At 39.5% G+C, this 18,415-nt stretch overlaps 1 protein-coding gene and 1 non-coding gene across 2 annotated transcripts in view; one reads left to right on the top strand and one right to left on the bottom strand.

The window, feature by feature from the left end:
- Positions 1-18,415, bottom strand: part of LOC124160437 — a 535,587-nt gene that overhangs the window by 505,591 nt on the left and 11,581 nt on the right. The gene's annotated exons all lie outside the window — the stretch shown is intronic.
- On the top strand, positions 13,384-13,456 carry Trnaa-agc. Its single transcript has one exon. It is a non-coding gene; the product is annotated as a tRNA-Ala (tRNA).

Here is an 18,415-nt window from a genome sequence, read left to right as displayed (position 1 = left end):
TACTGAGTCCTACCAATTATTTATTGAAGTCATGTATTGCTTAAGGAAAAAACGGATTCCTGTTCTTATTCGTTCGGCAAAATATCTCTCATAATTATTCGCTTCTGTAGAAAAGCGGCGAAGCTCAAAGATGATATTCTCCGCGTCGCTCTCTAAGATATTAATTTTTAAATAGAACTGTTTTATTGCTTTGAAAACAATATACCATAATATTTTCACCGATATTTATCAACAATACAAACATGTTTACACTGATTGTAAAAAATGTACCCAAATAGAGCTCATGTGTCTACATCTTCAGAAAAATGTAAATAAATAAAGGGAATATTGACAATAACATATATTCCAGTACGGCTATTCTACTAAACGGGGCCTGATACGAAATTACTATACCAATTCCACTCTCGAGGAACCATATCATGTGTCACGGCCAAAAGAACTGAAGCCCTTTCTACAGGCGAATATGAAAATTATAATTGGTACTACAAGTTCGGTTCCCTTTGTTTGAACACTGGTCATTTTTTGAGAAGGTAACTTGTTCCAACGAGGAGTAAAAAATCAATTGTATGGTCCTCAAACGATATGGACTCTTATTAAATGACAAATTAGGTCTTTCTTTAAACACTGGTCTGGCGGCAGACGCTGGAGAGCTTCGAAAAAATTGTAAAGCGAAAATCACGGGCCAGAAAAATATGTACCGTACAGCAATTATAATATTCGTGAATTGTACATGTAATGAATAGAGTGAGAGCGTGAGATCTCCTTGTAGTTTTCTTGGATATTAGTTCTGAACCCCTTCCTCTCCTTCCAATGGCGTTTAAACCAATTCCTCATGGGAGCAGTCAATTGCCCCCAAAAGCCATAGTACTCCACCCAATGCACGAAATCTAAAGATGAAATTGAAGCTTTAAGTTTCATTTGTCAATTTTATTATCGCAGGCTTAAGTTTAGGTAGCTGTATAAAATTATAACATCAATATGAAATAAACATTCTTTCCTTGATTTGTGGATGGCATTTGTCCCTTATGCATCCACTAACTGAAGATTTCCTTACTGCCAAAAAAATGTCTTGTCTTCCGCTTCTTTGATATCCTCCCTCGTGAACCGTAATGCAACGAGAACCTTACAAAATAACACATTTCAGAGCGGATACTTCAAGTTATCTACAGCTCGTCGAAACAAATAAGTAAGAAATCTACAAGTAAAAGTAGCACAGAAAGCAAATAGAAGCCCGTTCCTCCGTTCACTTCCGTAGAGCATTGATTTAAAAAGTATCACGTTTACACGCATCCCTTATCCTCCTCCTTTCCACATGAAGTCGACGTCTTCTTTCATGCATAGGGGAAGGTTGCCTAAATCGCAGCGATTTTGGAAAAAAACGAATTAACTCGAAAAATAAGAGGCAATATACGTGTTTGATGCTGATTAATACGAGGAGGAATGTCTACTTCTCCCACAACTTTTGGGGACAATCAATTCCAAGTTGAACACATGATTAAAAATTCAATTTGAAGCCTCTGCAAATTATGCGATTTAGGCAGCCGGTTTCCCAAATCGCACCACTGGAGGCCAATATTTGAAGATGATGTTTCAACGGCAATGAGAGACAGAGAGGCAAGTTTTTAAAGGTTATTTTAGATCTCTTAAAAGACCGAACATGTGCGTTAAAATACCCGTAACATAAGGAACGAAAAAAGTTAATTAAGTTATATCTTTGACATTAATACTAGATGTAGTTTTTTTGCTTGATAAAGAATCTGAAATAATTGAAACAAAAGTTATAAGTCTTTTGTAGAAGTGTTTATACTTTGGAATAGTCTTTTCACGGCAGCTTTTTTAAGACTTCTTAAACGCACAGGTTTAGAGAGACGTGGTGCGATTTGGGAGCGTCCGCCATTTTATATGAAATCATTTCCACTGCCTAAACACGTGATGATACTACGCTATTAATAACACTAAATGAAACACAATAGACTTCAAAAATATGATATGTAGCTAAAACTATATAAATACAACTTATTTGTTTTCAATATTCTTGTAAAAAGACGAAAGAAATAGCAGAAGAAACTCTTCTTTTCTCGATACCTACGCACCTGACTTGCCACTACACTGGTGGCCACAATTGAAGTGTGGTGGGCTTGGTGATGCAGGAAGTTACAAATGCAGCCATTAGATTGCTTATATGTATATATAATACATTGGTTTCTAGAATGGTGGTGCGATTTGGGAAGCGGTGCGATTTTGGCAACTCTCCCCTATGTCCAATGCCCGTTGAATCTGCATGCGCATCCGCGCAAGATTCATTTATTTCTTACAAGATCGCTAAATAATCGATGACACTTGGTAAATTTCTTTTATAACTCCTTAGGTGTGCAATGTTCTTTCGTATGGCCCGTGTTACGACGGCCTCCTAGCCAGGTCATAATTTTATTACGGCCCTTGGGCCTTAGCTACCGTCCAACTTACGGCCTTTCGCTCAGAGGAGAATCGCTCGAAGCCATACGTACGTCTCAAGGCCGTAGTTATGGTCAATTTCGACTTTTGGCCCGGCCACACGATTGGTGGAATAACCCTGCAGGTACTATTACCTTCATAATCCAATTTAAATTGGTATTTAGTCCACGAATTAGTCCTTAATTCTTCAAGAGAACTAAGACTACCACGCAGAATTCGACTCCTAGTAGCTCCCAGCCTACTTCGAGCAAAGCCAACCCTCTTTGTTCGCACGTATCAGTTTTGACGAATGGCGCATCGCAATACGACGACAAGGTTTGTAGTGAAAACTGCTTCCAAATAAACACGGCTTAGATGACTACAAATTATATCAATCGATTCAGGTGAGACTTTTTGGAGCATCGTTTTACATACATGTAAAAGAATAGTTTTCCTATACCAACAGTTATTTATTGCACGCAAACTAGCTATCCGTATAATAACGTTTTTCAAAACTATTGTGCTATAATATACTATTTAAATGGGCGTAGTTAGTTTCCATTATATAATAACAAAAAATCGGCGGTCTTCGTTCACATCTTCAGATTGCTTTGAGAAAATGAAGAGGAAATAGAAAATTAGATAATTCAGGTAGTACTACCTTCAAAATTCATTTTGATCACTGTTAAGTCCATAAATTTAATTCTTTCATTATAGCTGACTCCGTATCCATAGCGGTGACTTTGAAATCTCTAAATGATCATCTAAAAAGTTTAAACATGCCGTTAGCATTTTACGTTTTGCATTAAGCAATTAATTATTCTTGTTCCCTTGGCAAGGGAAAGAAATCCATTTTCTATGGTTGTCTTGACGAAAAGGTGCGGATAAATCGCATTTTAAAAGCATGCTTTTTTTTAGTTCCGTAGAAAAGAGGACCCAAAAAAGTGCGTGGCTAAATGTTAACGAAGCGTGAAGGAGAGTGGACGGATGTGAAAGGAATGGCAACATCGCAGCGCCACGAACCCAACGAACACGCGCTGCTAAGGAAACGCTCCGCGCGAGTTGTTTGTTTTTTCCGGCAGCGCTAGCCAAGGAAACTAGAAAGAGACAAGAACAGGAGTTATTTGGAAACGATTTTTTGGAAATTATTTGGGTATGCATATGTACATATATTGTGGACAGGGCGCTCATAAAACCTTCCCGGCCAACATAAGCCAACTCCTCAAGCAGTATATTCCCGCGTCACCAACTTCCCTGTCCACACAATTCCAACTAAATGATAGACAATCGCCCTGATTTGTTACGTAGGTGCCATCTTACCACGCAAATAATATTTTGAAGAGGCTGAAATCGGAAATAGGAGACAAATAAAAAGAAATAAGCCCCACGTAATTGTCCATCAGACAAGCTGGTTAACCGCGCAAAATATTTCTCTCTCATTTCAAACCAGAAGAATGGTTTATCACACCCCAAGCAAGGCGTGGTCCGAGTTCCTCTGCATGGCATTCTCAACACTACTTCATAGCAAGGATGAAATCCAACATTAAAAAATAGTTTACCTTAGCCTGGTTTCGAACTCAGATATTCCGATTACCGTGCTTCGAAAAAAGTTCGTCGCGGTACAGCGACTAGGTGGGACTTTTCCATCCGACGAAAGTGGCTTAGTGACCACGACCTCCGTTTCCACCGTAACAATGTGGATTTGAGATACCAACACCATGCTCGGGAGATCCGGGTTTGTTCACGACAAAGCCAAATGAGATTTTCACGGCAGATTTCACACTTAGAAATAGAAATAGATAAATAACCGAATTTGGACCCAAAACTAGCAAATCCTTGGGTGAATAAAAATAATTATTTACCAAAGTTTGTGACAGGAAGCTTTCGAAATTCTTTCCTTTCAACAATAATTGGCGAATGGATTCTTCGGGAAATTGAAAAAAAAATCATTTTGTATAAAAATAACTTCTCAGAAATTCAAACCTTATGTGATTGAGTGTGCCCAATTATTTAAGTATATGTTTAAAAATCCCACATGCAGCAAAATGGCCATTATATTATGCCACGGATGAGATGGGAAGGTGATGAAGGACGCAAAACAAAAGAAAAACGAAAGCGTAAGAAGACTACTTAGTTGATAGAGGAATTGATTGGAGAGCTCTATCAAACTAACCTTCGGATTGCTGACTGTTTGATGATGACGATGATAAACAATCACTATGGTCGAAAACACTGGTAGAAAACGTATTCAGCATTCCCACTGGGGTACTTTGTAAGCCACGGGCTGCCTACAGATCTGACCGAGACATTCACAAACCAACACGCCTAGTTTAACACCACCTAAACCCTTAAAAACATATCTATCTTGAATGGCTCTGAAGAGCGGATAGATACCCTGCCGCGAGCCGATTACGCCCGCGTAATGGATTCGTGAGGACTCCATTAAACGGATGCCCATCATGGTCCGACAAAGGTAGCCAAAATGAACAAATGACCACATCTTACCCAAAGGAATTCCATAGGAAGCGCTTGAAAGATGTATTCATCGGCGAGAGAGAATGCGCAACACGGTGAGTGGTCCCATGTAGTATATTCATAGGATAAAAGGGCCATAAATTCGCCAGCCTCAAGAATACCACTCTCGGCTGGGTCACTTAGCGGAATCACATGCGAATGACGGATAAAATGAAAAGGTTCAGAGGTGAGAAGATTACGATGCGATTATATTACTACACGTGAACCACACAAAAACAATTGAACCCAGACAGCTAAACACTAAGACATGGCAAACTTGCCATCACACAGCAATGGGGTGGTTACCTCTTATTTTTTTATTGCCTAAATCGAAAGATTATTACTGCTGGAGTACGCATTTCACGCTTTTAGATTTTTGAATGAAGATATCTATTTCTCGCGATTAAAAGTGAAAATTTTCAATCGCGCGAAAACGCGACGGCTAAGTATGAATGCTGGGAAAAGCCCGTGTGACGTCATTCTGGTTCCCGCTGTCGCCGTGTGAGGTGACCTTGGGGCGAGGCTATGAGGGCCGCTGCGATGCAGACTCCTAGCAGGTAGCGCTTGGCTTAAATAAGGATTATTGATACCTTATCAAACGAAGTGAGGTGATTATTAAGAGATGTTTCTCTGAGCTCCGTGCCTCATGCATGCATTGGAAATCTCAGACGATGTAAAACTCCTATCTACTCGTATAGAAACTAGGTCCCTGTGACGTCACGTGGAGTGGCTTCGCATGGGCGCCAATCAGGCCTTTTTCAAATGCGGTTAAAATTGACCATTGCCACTCGTCCAAACTGGGACTTCTAAATCCAAATAATTTGTATATTATGAATACAGTAATGGTGGGTAACGAATCGCTATCAATGACTTTCGTTTTCTTTGATGAAGGAAACTACCCTAATGCATTTTAGGGCATATTTTTGAATCAATGCTTCCAGATATCCGGCTATAGCACCCTGAAGAAGCAAAAATATTCCAGTGGAATGTATTGCTGGTAGCCATGCGGGAAGCTATTGAAATGTAGTCTAGCACTTCCGCGCTAAAACGATTCGATGAACCGAACATGTGGGAGTAAATATTAGTTGCCCACAACATGGATGGTATATTCAGCTAAACAAAGCGACGAAATGCAGCCATCTTTGAAGTGCTAAGACCACGAATGCTATACTTGAAGAACTGAGAGCAAGAACCATATAACGGCCAATTCACGCAAATATGACTTTTCCACAAACACATTATGGCCTTCGTTCCCTTTAAAAGCAGATATTTTCATTATTTTAACAATAGGTTCGAAATAAGTTCAGCAGGCATTGTTCCAATCTTGCGTTCTACCCTCTGAGAGCAAAAGTTTTATTTTTTAAAGTCATATTTCTCGAAACTTAACGTTTGCTCATCAGGTGTTATTCTTGCGCTCACGCCTTCAATTGAAGAATCTACAGTCGGAAAATGTGTGTGTTGTCACCCACCACTCACTGAAATGGATTCACATAAGTAGCCACTCGCGTCGTTGACGAACAAAGCGGACCGAATTTCGCGGAGGCATAAGCAATGATTAGGGATGTTAACCGAAACATAAATTCGCGATGATGTGATCCATTAAATTCATAACTTTTTTAATGCTCTTTCGTGCGAATTCAACGGCTGCATTGCAAATACATACTGAGATTAATAAATAGATCCCTCTGCATCCATTGCCGCAATTCGGACTTGTGTGGAAACCGATTAAAATGCGCCCCCTCATATCAAGACGTCACTAACTGTCAGCGCCGAAGGCGCGCATTCTTTCGCTGTACCAGTGAGAACAAAACTCACCACAACCAGCAAGTTTACAAAAGAAATTAAATAAATTGGCGCATGTGTATCGTTGTCAGCGTAAAATGCTGTTTGAGTAGAAAAGAAAATATTATGAAACATTGGCATATATATGCATACACATATTTTTTAACAATTTTTTAATTAAATTATAACCTTTTTTCTTTTGCTTAGATAATACAAATATGTGCTTTGCAAGCAACAAAAAATATAAATTTTTAAAAATTATTTTATCTGTCTCTTTTGAAATTCCATTTGCAAGTTAATGGAAAAATAATTGCCTCGAAAAAGCAAGGACAATTTAAATCCTGTGATTGGAAGAAGGTAACACATACGCAAGACACATAGTCGTGAATAATAATTTTGGGCAGAGTAATTTGTATTTGATTAAATGTCTGTAACAGTTTTAATTTTTCCATGTAGCCTGGACAATTATTGGGAATGGATAATGAGAAGTTGTGACAATAGGAACGATTTTTTTTCGGCTATTGAAGTTAGAGAGGATAGATGTGAATTAATACCTAAGCACCACGAAAGGAGGCCCTCATATAAAAGGGGCTCAAATACATATACTATTAAATTGTAAATATGTAAAAAAGTTAGAGAGGATAGATGTGAATTAATACCTAAGCACCACGAAAGGAGGCCCTCAAATAAAAGGGGCTCAAATACATATACTATTAAATTGTAAATATGTCAATACTCCAATGTAACCTTAATTCAAAATGTAATCAATCATATTAACAGTTTAACAAAAATATATATGCTATCCTAAAATTAATAAGAATAGTTATAAGTTTCTGCTAACACAAACAAAATACTACACCCACAACATAAACAAATGCGCTAAAAAATTGTACAAATGTTATCTAGCTGGTTAGGGTGAACTGGTTTCACCGGGACAGCAGGAACGCGCCTTCGGCGCATCACTTAATGCGTGGTATACAGGGTGTCCCATTTATCTTGACCACCAGAGATAACTTTTTGTCCAGATGCGAATTCAAAAATGTGTCAAGCAAATTTTCATTAGCAGTCAGGGGGACATTAATCAGCATGACTGCCTTCCTTGAAGCTTTGTTATTTACAAAGATACGAACAGCAGTATATGTATTTTTTAAATGGCACCCTATATTTTTCATTCGGCAATTCATTTCCTCTCCTAAAGACTTGTTCAAAAATGTAGCACAGTGGACCATTGACATAAACACAACGTTATGAAAACATAGGAAGTGGACTAGTTTCTTAACACATTCGAAGAAACAGTAGTACAATGCTCCTTCTGATAAGATGGAAAATTATTCATTTTAATAGTTTTAAAACACAAAACCTCAGATGTAGGAAAACTCTCGAAGCCACCGATATTCATTGTAACATTATTAGGTATCCTTGCAAATAAAATAGTGAGCCAATAAGAACCTTGGACATTGTGATTGTTACCAACAGCAAAAGTAAACTTAAATCCAAATAGAGTTCCAGAAAATAGTTAACTTATTTAAATACTTAAATAGTTAACTCGTCCACTTCCTATGTTTTCATAACGTTGTGTTTATTTCAATGGTCCACTGTGCTACATTTTTGAACAAGTCTTTAGGAGAGGAAATGAATTGTCGAATGAAAAATATAGGGTGCCATTTAAAAAATACGTACTGCTATTCATATGTTTGTAAATAACAAAGCTACAAGGAAGGCAATCATGCTGATTAATGTACCCCTGACGGCTAATGAACATTTGCTCGACGCATTTTTGAATTTGCATCTGGACAAAAAGTTATTTCGGGTGGTCAAGATATAAATGGGACACCCTATATAGAGCTTCTTCGGGACGGACTTAAGAGTTCCTCGTACGTCGCATAAAATGCTCCTATCCAGTCAGCACCGGATGCGCTGATTAGGCAATTGCTCCCATCATCGACACTTTTCCGTGAGAAGTGAAGAGAATTTCTTAAAATGAGAAGAGCCCGTTTGATTAAAGAGCGGTGTGCCCCGGATATTTCTTTGATTTAAGAAAAGGGGTTGATGGCAAAGGAATGGTAGTCCTAAGAAAATATTCAGAAATCAAGAATATTGACTTACAGAAGTGTCCTATGCCCTTAAATTTCAGTTAGCAGATTTCTGGTCCACTTTTTAATAATAATTCAATTTAATCAGGGCTTTAGGTCCTTATAAAACATGAATTAAAAAAAAGCCATTTGGCAGACGTTTCGGATATTGTATTTTCCATCATCATGGATGGAAATGGATTGGAAACATCAATAATACAAAGCAAGTCAGATTCACAGGCAATTGTCAAAACAGAAAATGTAATGTTGGACATGGATTAAAGGCAAAAGATACAAATATGCTTTTACATACCAGTTCTTGCAAGCTGAATCCACGTGGCATGACGCTTTCTCTCTTGAAATTGTGATATCTATACATCCTTAAGATGAATTGGTGGGTTGACTTCGGTAAACTACTGATGATTTCTTATTTCTCCTTGTTCTAATATTGAGTTGGCAGATTTCTTGACCTGTTTTTAGTATTTATATTATTTGATCATAAGTTTTTTTTCCGTATCGATAATACCCTTTTGGGAGATAAGTATGGTATTCTAATATTGAGAAAATTCCATTAAAATCCACTGATTTGGGCGTCACTTGGTGGAACGATGAAATGTTCATGGAGAAACAAAACCCAGTACTATTCCACAAACTTTTAGCTGTCAACTAGTTTCGACGTTTCTACCGTCGTTATCAAGACTAGTCAAAACTAGACGTTTATACCGTCATTATCAAGTCTTGATAATGACGGTATAAACGGCGAAGCTAGTTTACAGATAATAAAAGTTTGTGGAATAGTACTGGGTTTTGTTTCACCATGAAATGCCATAAAATATTATAGCTGATTTCCCCGTGAAATTCGGATCAACGAGGGGACTTTGATGCTCCCATTTTGATGACAGCATATCCTGTGGAGTCTGACTATGGAATACCCCCTATCCTAATAGTCTTGTTTCTTTTCCATGTCTTTACGGCCGTGACGTCAGAGGCGAGAGCTGTGCACAGCTGCGTGAATACGTATCGGCCTCTGGTGAATGCAGGGGAGGGGGGAGAGCGCAAGGCACGCTACGTAGGCGCAATGTGGTCAAAGGGAAGAGAAGACGCCTGGGCTCCGAGCCAAACAAGTGAGCATCGCGCACGCTCAAAATAAACGCGCACTGCCGCCCGTTGTGATCCTGGAGGCTCGTGCCCTCCTCCGGAGCGATTTCTCCTTTCCACTGGAAAATCTGGGGGTGCAGTCTGCATTCAAGCAATTGGATCATCAAATGAATCTTTCAACGAGTCATTCATCGCTGGAGGAAACAGCAATGAAATGACACGATGGAAATGACCCGTTCCACTTGTACTGAGCCGTTACTCGCGCGCTCTTGGCAGTCAATGGTTGAGATTAAAATAAAATAAAATTACTTTGTTTTATTCCACACTTTATTTCAAATAGCACGACCAAGGTCCACATTTATGTGACGAAAACCATTGGTGTAATTTTGAACCCAGGATTTTACATTGAATTGACAAGGGGACAAAAATGGACTTCTTAGAACAGTTTGAGATTGTGAATTGCCCCACTAAACTTTGTAATGATCATATGTTCCCCTCCCAGTCACCATTGCTTTACGTCACACTACCATCCCCCTACGACCCTCAACCTTGATTCCCTCATGTCTTTTAAACCTTTTGAGAATCCCTCCCCCCTTTATCTTCTTCCCTTGTCGTTTATCCCATGCAAGCCAGCCCAAGGCCTTCCCCCACCCCTTTCTTCAAAAAACAGCTTTACCCGTCATCAATGTTCCTTCCCACCCACTTTTTCATGCCCCCTCCTCCACCCACGGTTACCTATTTAAGAGCAAGCCACCCATCGAATTGTACCTGATGATAGCATAAGTTGCTGAAACACGGGTCTTGCTATTTAAAATAAAGTGTGGAATAAAACAAAGTAATTTTGTTTTATTTTATTTTATTCTATAATGAAGCAATTCGACAAAGTAACGCCTGAGACCGTGCCTTATAATGGTTGACATTTTTCAAAATGCTAGACTTTAGCTAAATACGTGACGTCATCTGAATGTGAGATTAAAAAACACAGAATAACCCCCCAGTAACCAGAGACGAGACAAAGGCATCACCAAAGAACCCCGTCGCCAGCAGTTATTCCCATTGAGGATGGAAAATCACAGACGCATTCTTAAAATAGTTTTTTTTATAAAACAATTCTTCGGTAAAACGAAAAATATCGAGTCATCACGAGTCAAGGCTGCACAGCTTCAATACGAATTACGCTGGGACCCGCTAGAGACTCGGACGGCACCTACTTGCTAAGCTTAGATCGCTTGAGAATTTAAGAACAGGTATCTTTCAGATCGAGACGGGAAAACACCTTTCAAGTACCTCAACATACTTCCAAGTCACACGGAGGCGATAAAACAAGAGACGCGGAGGTCGGGGCACACCTTTTTCACCCGTACAATTAAGGACTTAAATAAATGCTACATGGAATTTGGTAGATAAATCAATTCAACACGTGCCTTCTTTTCTTTTGCACACGGCTGGTGTCGTCGCACACTCCGCCGCAGGTCACTCAGCTAGCTGACAGGGTAGTCTGTGAGTATGAAGGCACACATCGCCGTACAGAGAGAGTGAATTCTAAAGACTAATTTAACCCACAATAGAACCAAGACCTTGGTGCACCCAGAGGGGAAGAAACATACTCTCAGATTAATACGCATATCTCTAAGTCTGTTTCATAACGAATTGTAAAGCTGACTGCATAGACAAACGGTAATCATGATAAAATATGAAAATAAATGATAATTAGTGATATGGTATGAGTTATTTTTAAGCGATCTTTGAAATTAGTCAATGAACAAAAAAACGGCTAAAGGTAGTTTTGTTGGGTGCACTGACTTACGATAAAGAGGTGCGATTTTCAGATTTCGTGAGGTTCTTCTGTGTGGACTAATAAGTATTAATATTAAATATGTGTCAAAATAGTATTTAAGTGACTCTTTTATTCTCATAAAAGCATGGCTAACGCCTTATAACTTTTCAATTATGCATTATGATTATTCAACATCAGATTCTTCTGAATCCCACCCATCCTCCTCTTCTTCGAATTCGCTCGCAGAATTTTGAGACTCTTGCAAGACCAAGAGATAACGAACCTCCTGCGGAAGAACTTTAAGGCCCCGGCATTTGTTCAGTTTAGTTCCTCATGTGCTAATAAAAGGATCCGATGTTAGGAACATTGTACGGAAAATATCCTCATTCGTATTAAGTCGAGATATTTTTCTGGCACGATGCTCGCGATATTTTCTGATATCTTTATTGCGATATTCCTGGGCCTCGTCCGACAGTTCTCCGATAGGAAGAAGAGCCGACTCGATGACATGTGCACCATGTATTGATACTTTGTGCACTGTGGGTGGCATGTAAAACTATTCATAATGTCTCACAAAATTTTACGCTGTATCCATACAGAACTTTTAAAATTTTGCAGGATCAATCAAATATTCGCAAGACAGAGACCTCAAAATCGTTGATAATTGAAAGATTAACTCTTCTTCTACTCCTGAAAATTAATTGACTTCAAGCAAGTCTTGATTTTAAAAATCAATATTTTAGCAATTATTCTTTCATTTTCAATAATTTTGGAGCAACAATTCACCCTTATTAAAAATTTTTGTGGTTAACTTCGGCTTAAGGGATTGATAAAATGCCTGTCAAAGAAGCATTTGATATCAAATATCCGCAGTGGAATTATCGACGAAGATGAATTTGATACAATAATTGGCTCCCACGGGCGAAAAATGACTACTTCACAGTTCAGCCCGCGTTCGCATGAAAGAGTAATCCCTTGTTATTCTAGGATGGGTTCCAAGAAGTTTTTTTCCCCCGAGGAGAAGAGAGATACGAATTTAAAGCGCATGTATCTGTCGCTCTGTTTCCTCAACATGCGTGGTATATCTAATCCTCCGGAGTGACTCAACACCTTTCGTTCCCTAACTCATGGCGAATGAAAACCAGAACCGGTCGCGATGACCACAAGAGATATAGCACGGTGGGTGAGGGATGGAAGTTAGCATGAATACGAAAGCCTTCAGACATGATAGGAAAATGACGGGACTAAAAAATAGATTGAATGTACTCATGCCGAAACGTTGGGATAAAAATGGCTTCTGGCAACGTCGATAATAGTTACAAAAATGCTGCAACTGTTGCCACTAAATATTTTCGAATAAATTTGTATAATTTATTTTTACAGAATTTATTCAATAAATTATTCAAAAAGATCCGAATTTGGTCTAAATATTGGATAATACACTCAAATCTCTGCAGCGTAAACAAATATGACCTATGAAAGAGATGTAAAAAAGAAAATTGTTCCATAGGCGGCATTCGTAGAGAATTGAATGAATGAAATAGTCATAAAGCCTCGCACTCAAAAAGAAGGTTTAGATGGAGGCCAGAACTCGTTTCAAATGTCCCGCCCCAACAAGCAACACTTTCTCATTTGACCTCGACTCCTCTTGCACGCAATCGAGAGAGGAAAACTAAAATCTCATAATCACGACACTCATTCATCACTGGGGGCGTAGCTCAGATGGTAGAGCGCTCGCTTAGCATGTGAGAGGTACCGGGATCGATACCCGGCGCCTCCAGAATTTTTTTCCATTTTCTTCCCTATAAGTTAAACGTCCACATTGGGAGAGAAACTATTTATTTTCGAAGCCGTGTTTGAAAAGACTTTAAAGTATCTGCTACGGTGGTGGTTTGAAAAGTTCTCGGAATCACCGCGATAGGACAACGCTAGCGCAACGAGTTGTTTACGTGATATCCATTGCATTGCTGAATGTAAACACATGCAACGTCAGTGCTCGTGGACGAGAGCTGCCGGGGTGACGTGGCTCTATTATTGTTCCCGCGTGGTGATTTTCGAAGATGGAAAAAATCGAGATCCGAGCAGTGATTAAGTACTGTGTAAAGAAAGGTATGAAAGCAAAGGACATTCATGTCGATTTCCAGAATACACTGGGGTACTTTTCTCCTTCATATTCAACAGTTGCTAAGTGGACAAATGAATTTCAATTTGGTCGGGAGAGCTTAGACGATGATCCTAGCAGTGGTCGGCCAAATTGTGTCACTACTCCAGAAATCATTGCGAAAGTGCTCAAAATGGTCATGGAGGATCGCCGGTTTGAGTGCGTGACATTGCTCAAGCTTTCCAGATGTCATCTGAAAGGATATTTTAACTGAAGAATAAGATATGAAAAAAATTATCTGCAAGATGGGTGCCGCGACTCTTGACGGCAGATCAAAAACGTGTGAGAATGGACACGTCGGAACGATGTTAGGCCCGTTTTAGGAGAAACGAGCAAGAGTTTTGCGTCGGTTAGTGACCGCAGATGAAACTTGGGTGCAATACTATTCCCAGAGACCAAGAAACAGGCAAAGCAGCCGAAACATGCTGATTCTCCGCCACCAATTATAGCACAGGCTGTTGTTTAGGCTGGAAAGGTAATGGCATCAGTGTTCTGGGATTTGAAGGGGATTCTGTTCGTAGATTATCTCCCCTCTAGGCAAACAATTGCCAGAGATCACTACGCAAACCTTCTGGACAAATTGCAGCGAAAAATACGGCAAAAAAGGCCAGGTTTAGCAAGGAAGAAAGTCATCTTCCAACAAGGCAATGCGCGCCCGCACACGTGTGCCGTCGTTATTCGTCGTAATTAAATTTAAATGTGTCTGTAGCACAGTCGCAACATCAAAGGGAAATGTATCTATTAAGATCTCTCTACCCAAAAACGTTACGAGGAACATAAGATGATGATTGTTGATGAATAAATTTATCAAGAACATGAACAAATTTCCATGAAAATTATCACAACCTCAGACTAAATACACGAAAAATAGGCCTCTCACTACAAGCACCTTCCTATATTGTACTCCTAATGCAATCATATTGGCCAGTGTCAATAACTAATCAGAAAACACATGAATGTCATGCTTATTACACAGTTTCAAACGAAAAATATTCTCAGGAATCCATGATATACTCGTGGATCGAGTTTTTATGGTTCTGGAATAAATGCTAATGGAACAGAATATTTTTAACACTATAATTAAGGATGACATTACAACAAACGATGGTCATTGGGGATTTAGATTTCGGTAAGAAATAGATTTCAATCATCCGATAAAAATACGCTTTCGATCACTAACCTACGTGTAATGAAAAACTATAAAGCACCACCTTTCCAAGGAGGGATCAATAAGCAAAACATGGGAGGAAATTGTCTATTCCACAACTCATCACAGCCCATTTTCCACTCAGCTCACAAAGACTTCTGAAAGAATTTCTTCAAAAGGAAAAGTCCTTTATGTGAATGAACTCAGAGCATCAGCGGAGAAAAGACGTTGGCAGCTAATGACTCAACTTCTTTATTGCAGGCATACAAAAGAATTGTTCCCCAATATCCACTTCAGAAACTCAAAAAGGAAAGATATTTTCAGAAGCATTTCTTTCTCACAAGCAATTTATTTCACACCCATCCATTGGAGAGGAGAAATTTTCGGAGGAGATGTTGTGTCTGGATGGACGGGAGAGCACAAAGGGGAAAGGAGATGCGGTTATAAAGAGTGTTTGAGGGAAGAATGTTAGACGAATAACGTAGTTTCCTTCATCAAAGAAAACAAAATGCATTGATTGCGATTCGTTACCCATCATTGGTGTATTCATAATATACAAATTATTTGGTTTTAGAAATACCGGTTTAGACAAATGGCAATGGTCTATTTTAACCTCATTTGAAAAAGGCCAGATTGGCGCCCATGCGATGCCACTCCACGTGACGTCACAGGGACCTAGTTTCTAAACGAGTAGATATGAGTTTTACATCGTCTGAAATTACCAATATATGCATGAAGCACAGAGCTCAGGGAAACATGTCTTCATAATCATCTATTAAAACTGCCTATGGTCGGAAAGTTTTCATCGTTTGATAAGGTATTAATAATCCTTATTTAAGCCAAGCGCTGCCTACTATCAGGGTGCTCTGCTACCTGCTAGCACGATGCTCTGCTACCTGCTAGCAGCCTGCATCGCAGCGGCGCACATACCCTCGCCCCAAGGTCACCTGGCGACATCGGGAACCAGAATGACGTCACAGGGGTTTTCCCAGCATTTATACTTAGCCGTCGAGTTTTCGTGCGCTAGAAATTTTTCGCTTTCATTTAATCGCGAAAAATAGATATCGTCATATAAAAATCTAAAAGCGTGAAATACATACTCCAGGAGTAATAATCTTTCGATTTAGGCAATAAAAAAATAATAGGAAACCACCCTATTGGGAAGATAGAACATGGGAGGGAAGATCATGCATGAGTAAAATAATAGCAATAGCCCATGCGCTAATCCTCTCAAACTAGTAACTATTATCTATCTCAATCCTCTCAAAAACCCTCTCTCCCTGACCCCGTACATTACTTTTCATGGTGACAATAATTAAGGACCCTTATCGAAGTTAGAAGAAGACCAAGGTAATGATGTTTAGGACAGAGAGGGAGGCATTGGTGTATATTTAAGCCATGTCATAAGGCATTACGTGAGGAATACAATGGAGGGAAATTATGAAAGAAATGTCCTTCGAGGAAGACCTACAGATCTACACCTGCATACTATCCCACAAGCAGCCTTAATAGGAGTGTGGTGGGGGGTGTTAGGACACCAGTCGTTCACTAGACAAATGCACAAACAAAATTAGTTACGACTAGCATTCATCAAATTCCTTTATTATTCGGGAGAAAAGCGAATGCCTATACTTATCCGTTCAGCCAAATATCTCACTTAATTTATCGTTTCTGTCAGACATGGATATAAAGTGGGGTTCTAATATGATGTTCCCCGTGTCGCTCTTCACGATATCCATTTTCAATTTTTCAAGCAACTTCCCGCGTAGCCTCCCAGACTACAGAGCCTCTCGGTCCCTTTCTTTAAACATTTGTTTAACGGTTTCTGAACGCCCGCGGCAGTTTTTGTGGAAGGCATTCTATGAGCCTAAAAAGGAGGACATGAAGACGGATAACATCCCTATAGATAGAAATGGAGAGCTGCAGAATGCCAATCATACGATTGCAATACCAGGGGGGGGTTCCAGCGGCCCCCTCTCTATCCGACCCCCCTAATTTCGGAAAATTTTGGAAAATTGACATTCTTATGGGTTGACGAAAGTATACCCTCACCGGCTTAAAAAAAAAACAATGTTTAATAACAGTTGATGACTACCTAAGAGCCCCTTGTTTTCGTGCAACACAGCTCGGGCATACTATCGCTGGGAGGTACTGTGCACGTAGGTACCGCCACGACATCTTGGGTGGAAAGTCATGAACCCCTCCTGGGCAACAAAATAATAATTGAGTGGCTTGGAAGCCAAGGGGTACAAGCGATTTTTTTCAACAGAGTTAGGTCTAGTTAATTGTTGGAATAAATGCACAAAAACCTGGTTGCCAAGGGAAACGAGTGAGTCTCTGTTCTGTGCTGACATCGAGAGGAAAATCAAATGCACTGCTAAGTATCTAATCGATCTCGTTTGTTTTTCTATACCTGATTTCTGTGCCTAACTCCGTACCCCTAGCTTCCAACCCACTCAATCTTAATAATCACGATATCGCGAACTAATAAAAAAACTTCCAAAACGCTTTGCAGAGCCGATCAATCGATATGGAGCTCGTTCACATCGCGATGACTAAAAATAAAGAATCGACATTTTCCGATATAATTGTCACGTTCCCTCGCTTTCCCTTACACGCAACCTCCTCCTCCTCCCATTGCGAACGCTTTTCTTCTTTATTTTATTTTCGCATATTCCGTCCCCTCCCTCCTCACAAATCTCTTCGCCGAGGGATTACGTCCACGTGGGCGAGTGGAGCGCCCGAAGGTGGCAGCGGTCATCAGAGGAATTATCGATTACCAGACGTGCGAGGGTTAGTTGGGGGAGAGGGTGAAAGATGAGAAGGGGAGGGGGTTGTAAACACGAAGGAACGCAAAAATAAAAGGAGAGCGGAGACAGGCGTTTCCCACCGATTTCCAGCGGCTTATTCTCTCATTCACCACGACCCTAAAGATTTATCCAGTAGTAACAAGGATAACTTCCAGAGATAGGGAATTACGAAGAAAAAGTAACATGAGTAAGCGGTAACTATTGCTTATCTTGTGGTCAGGTAATATTTATTAGCAAAAATTACATTGAAAATCGTATTCCATTACTAGTAATCTAGTGGTAAACAATATACTGACACATACCATAAAAATACCAAGGTTCTTAGAGTACAGTCTAAGAACCTTGGGAAAATACTATTGCAAAAACTGAAAGTGACTACCATTCTAATATTCATCACTTAAACCTTACTATAACAGAGCTCATTATATTAAAAAACAACTATTTATTCACCGATTTACAGCCTAAATTAGCCCAGGCAAGTGACAGGTATTTACTTTTCTCACTACTATTCGTTGATATAATAGAAAAACAAACTTCACACACAGTTTTGATCTTAATAGCTTGATCGTGAAATGTCATATCTGTGGTGAACAACGGAGGTGAACACGCCACTGACAATTT

The sequence above is a fragment of the Ischnura elegans genome, chromosome 6 (assembly GCF_921293095.1).
Source record: "Ischnura elegans chromosome 6, ioIscEleg1.1, whole genome shotgun sequence".
Lineage (NCBI taxonomy): Eukaryota > Metazoa > Arthropoda > Insecta > Odonata > Coenagrionidae > Ischnura > Ischnura elegans.
This window is presented reverse-complemented; position numbering and strand designations above follow the sequence as displayed.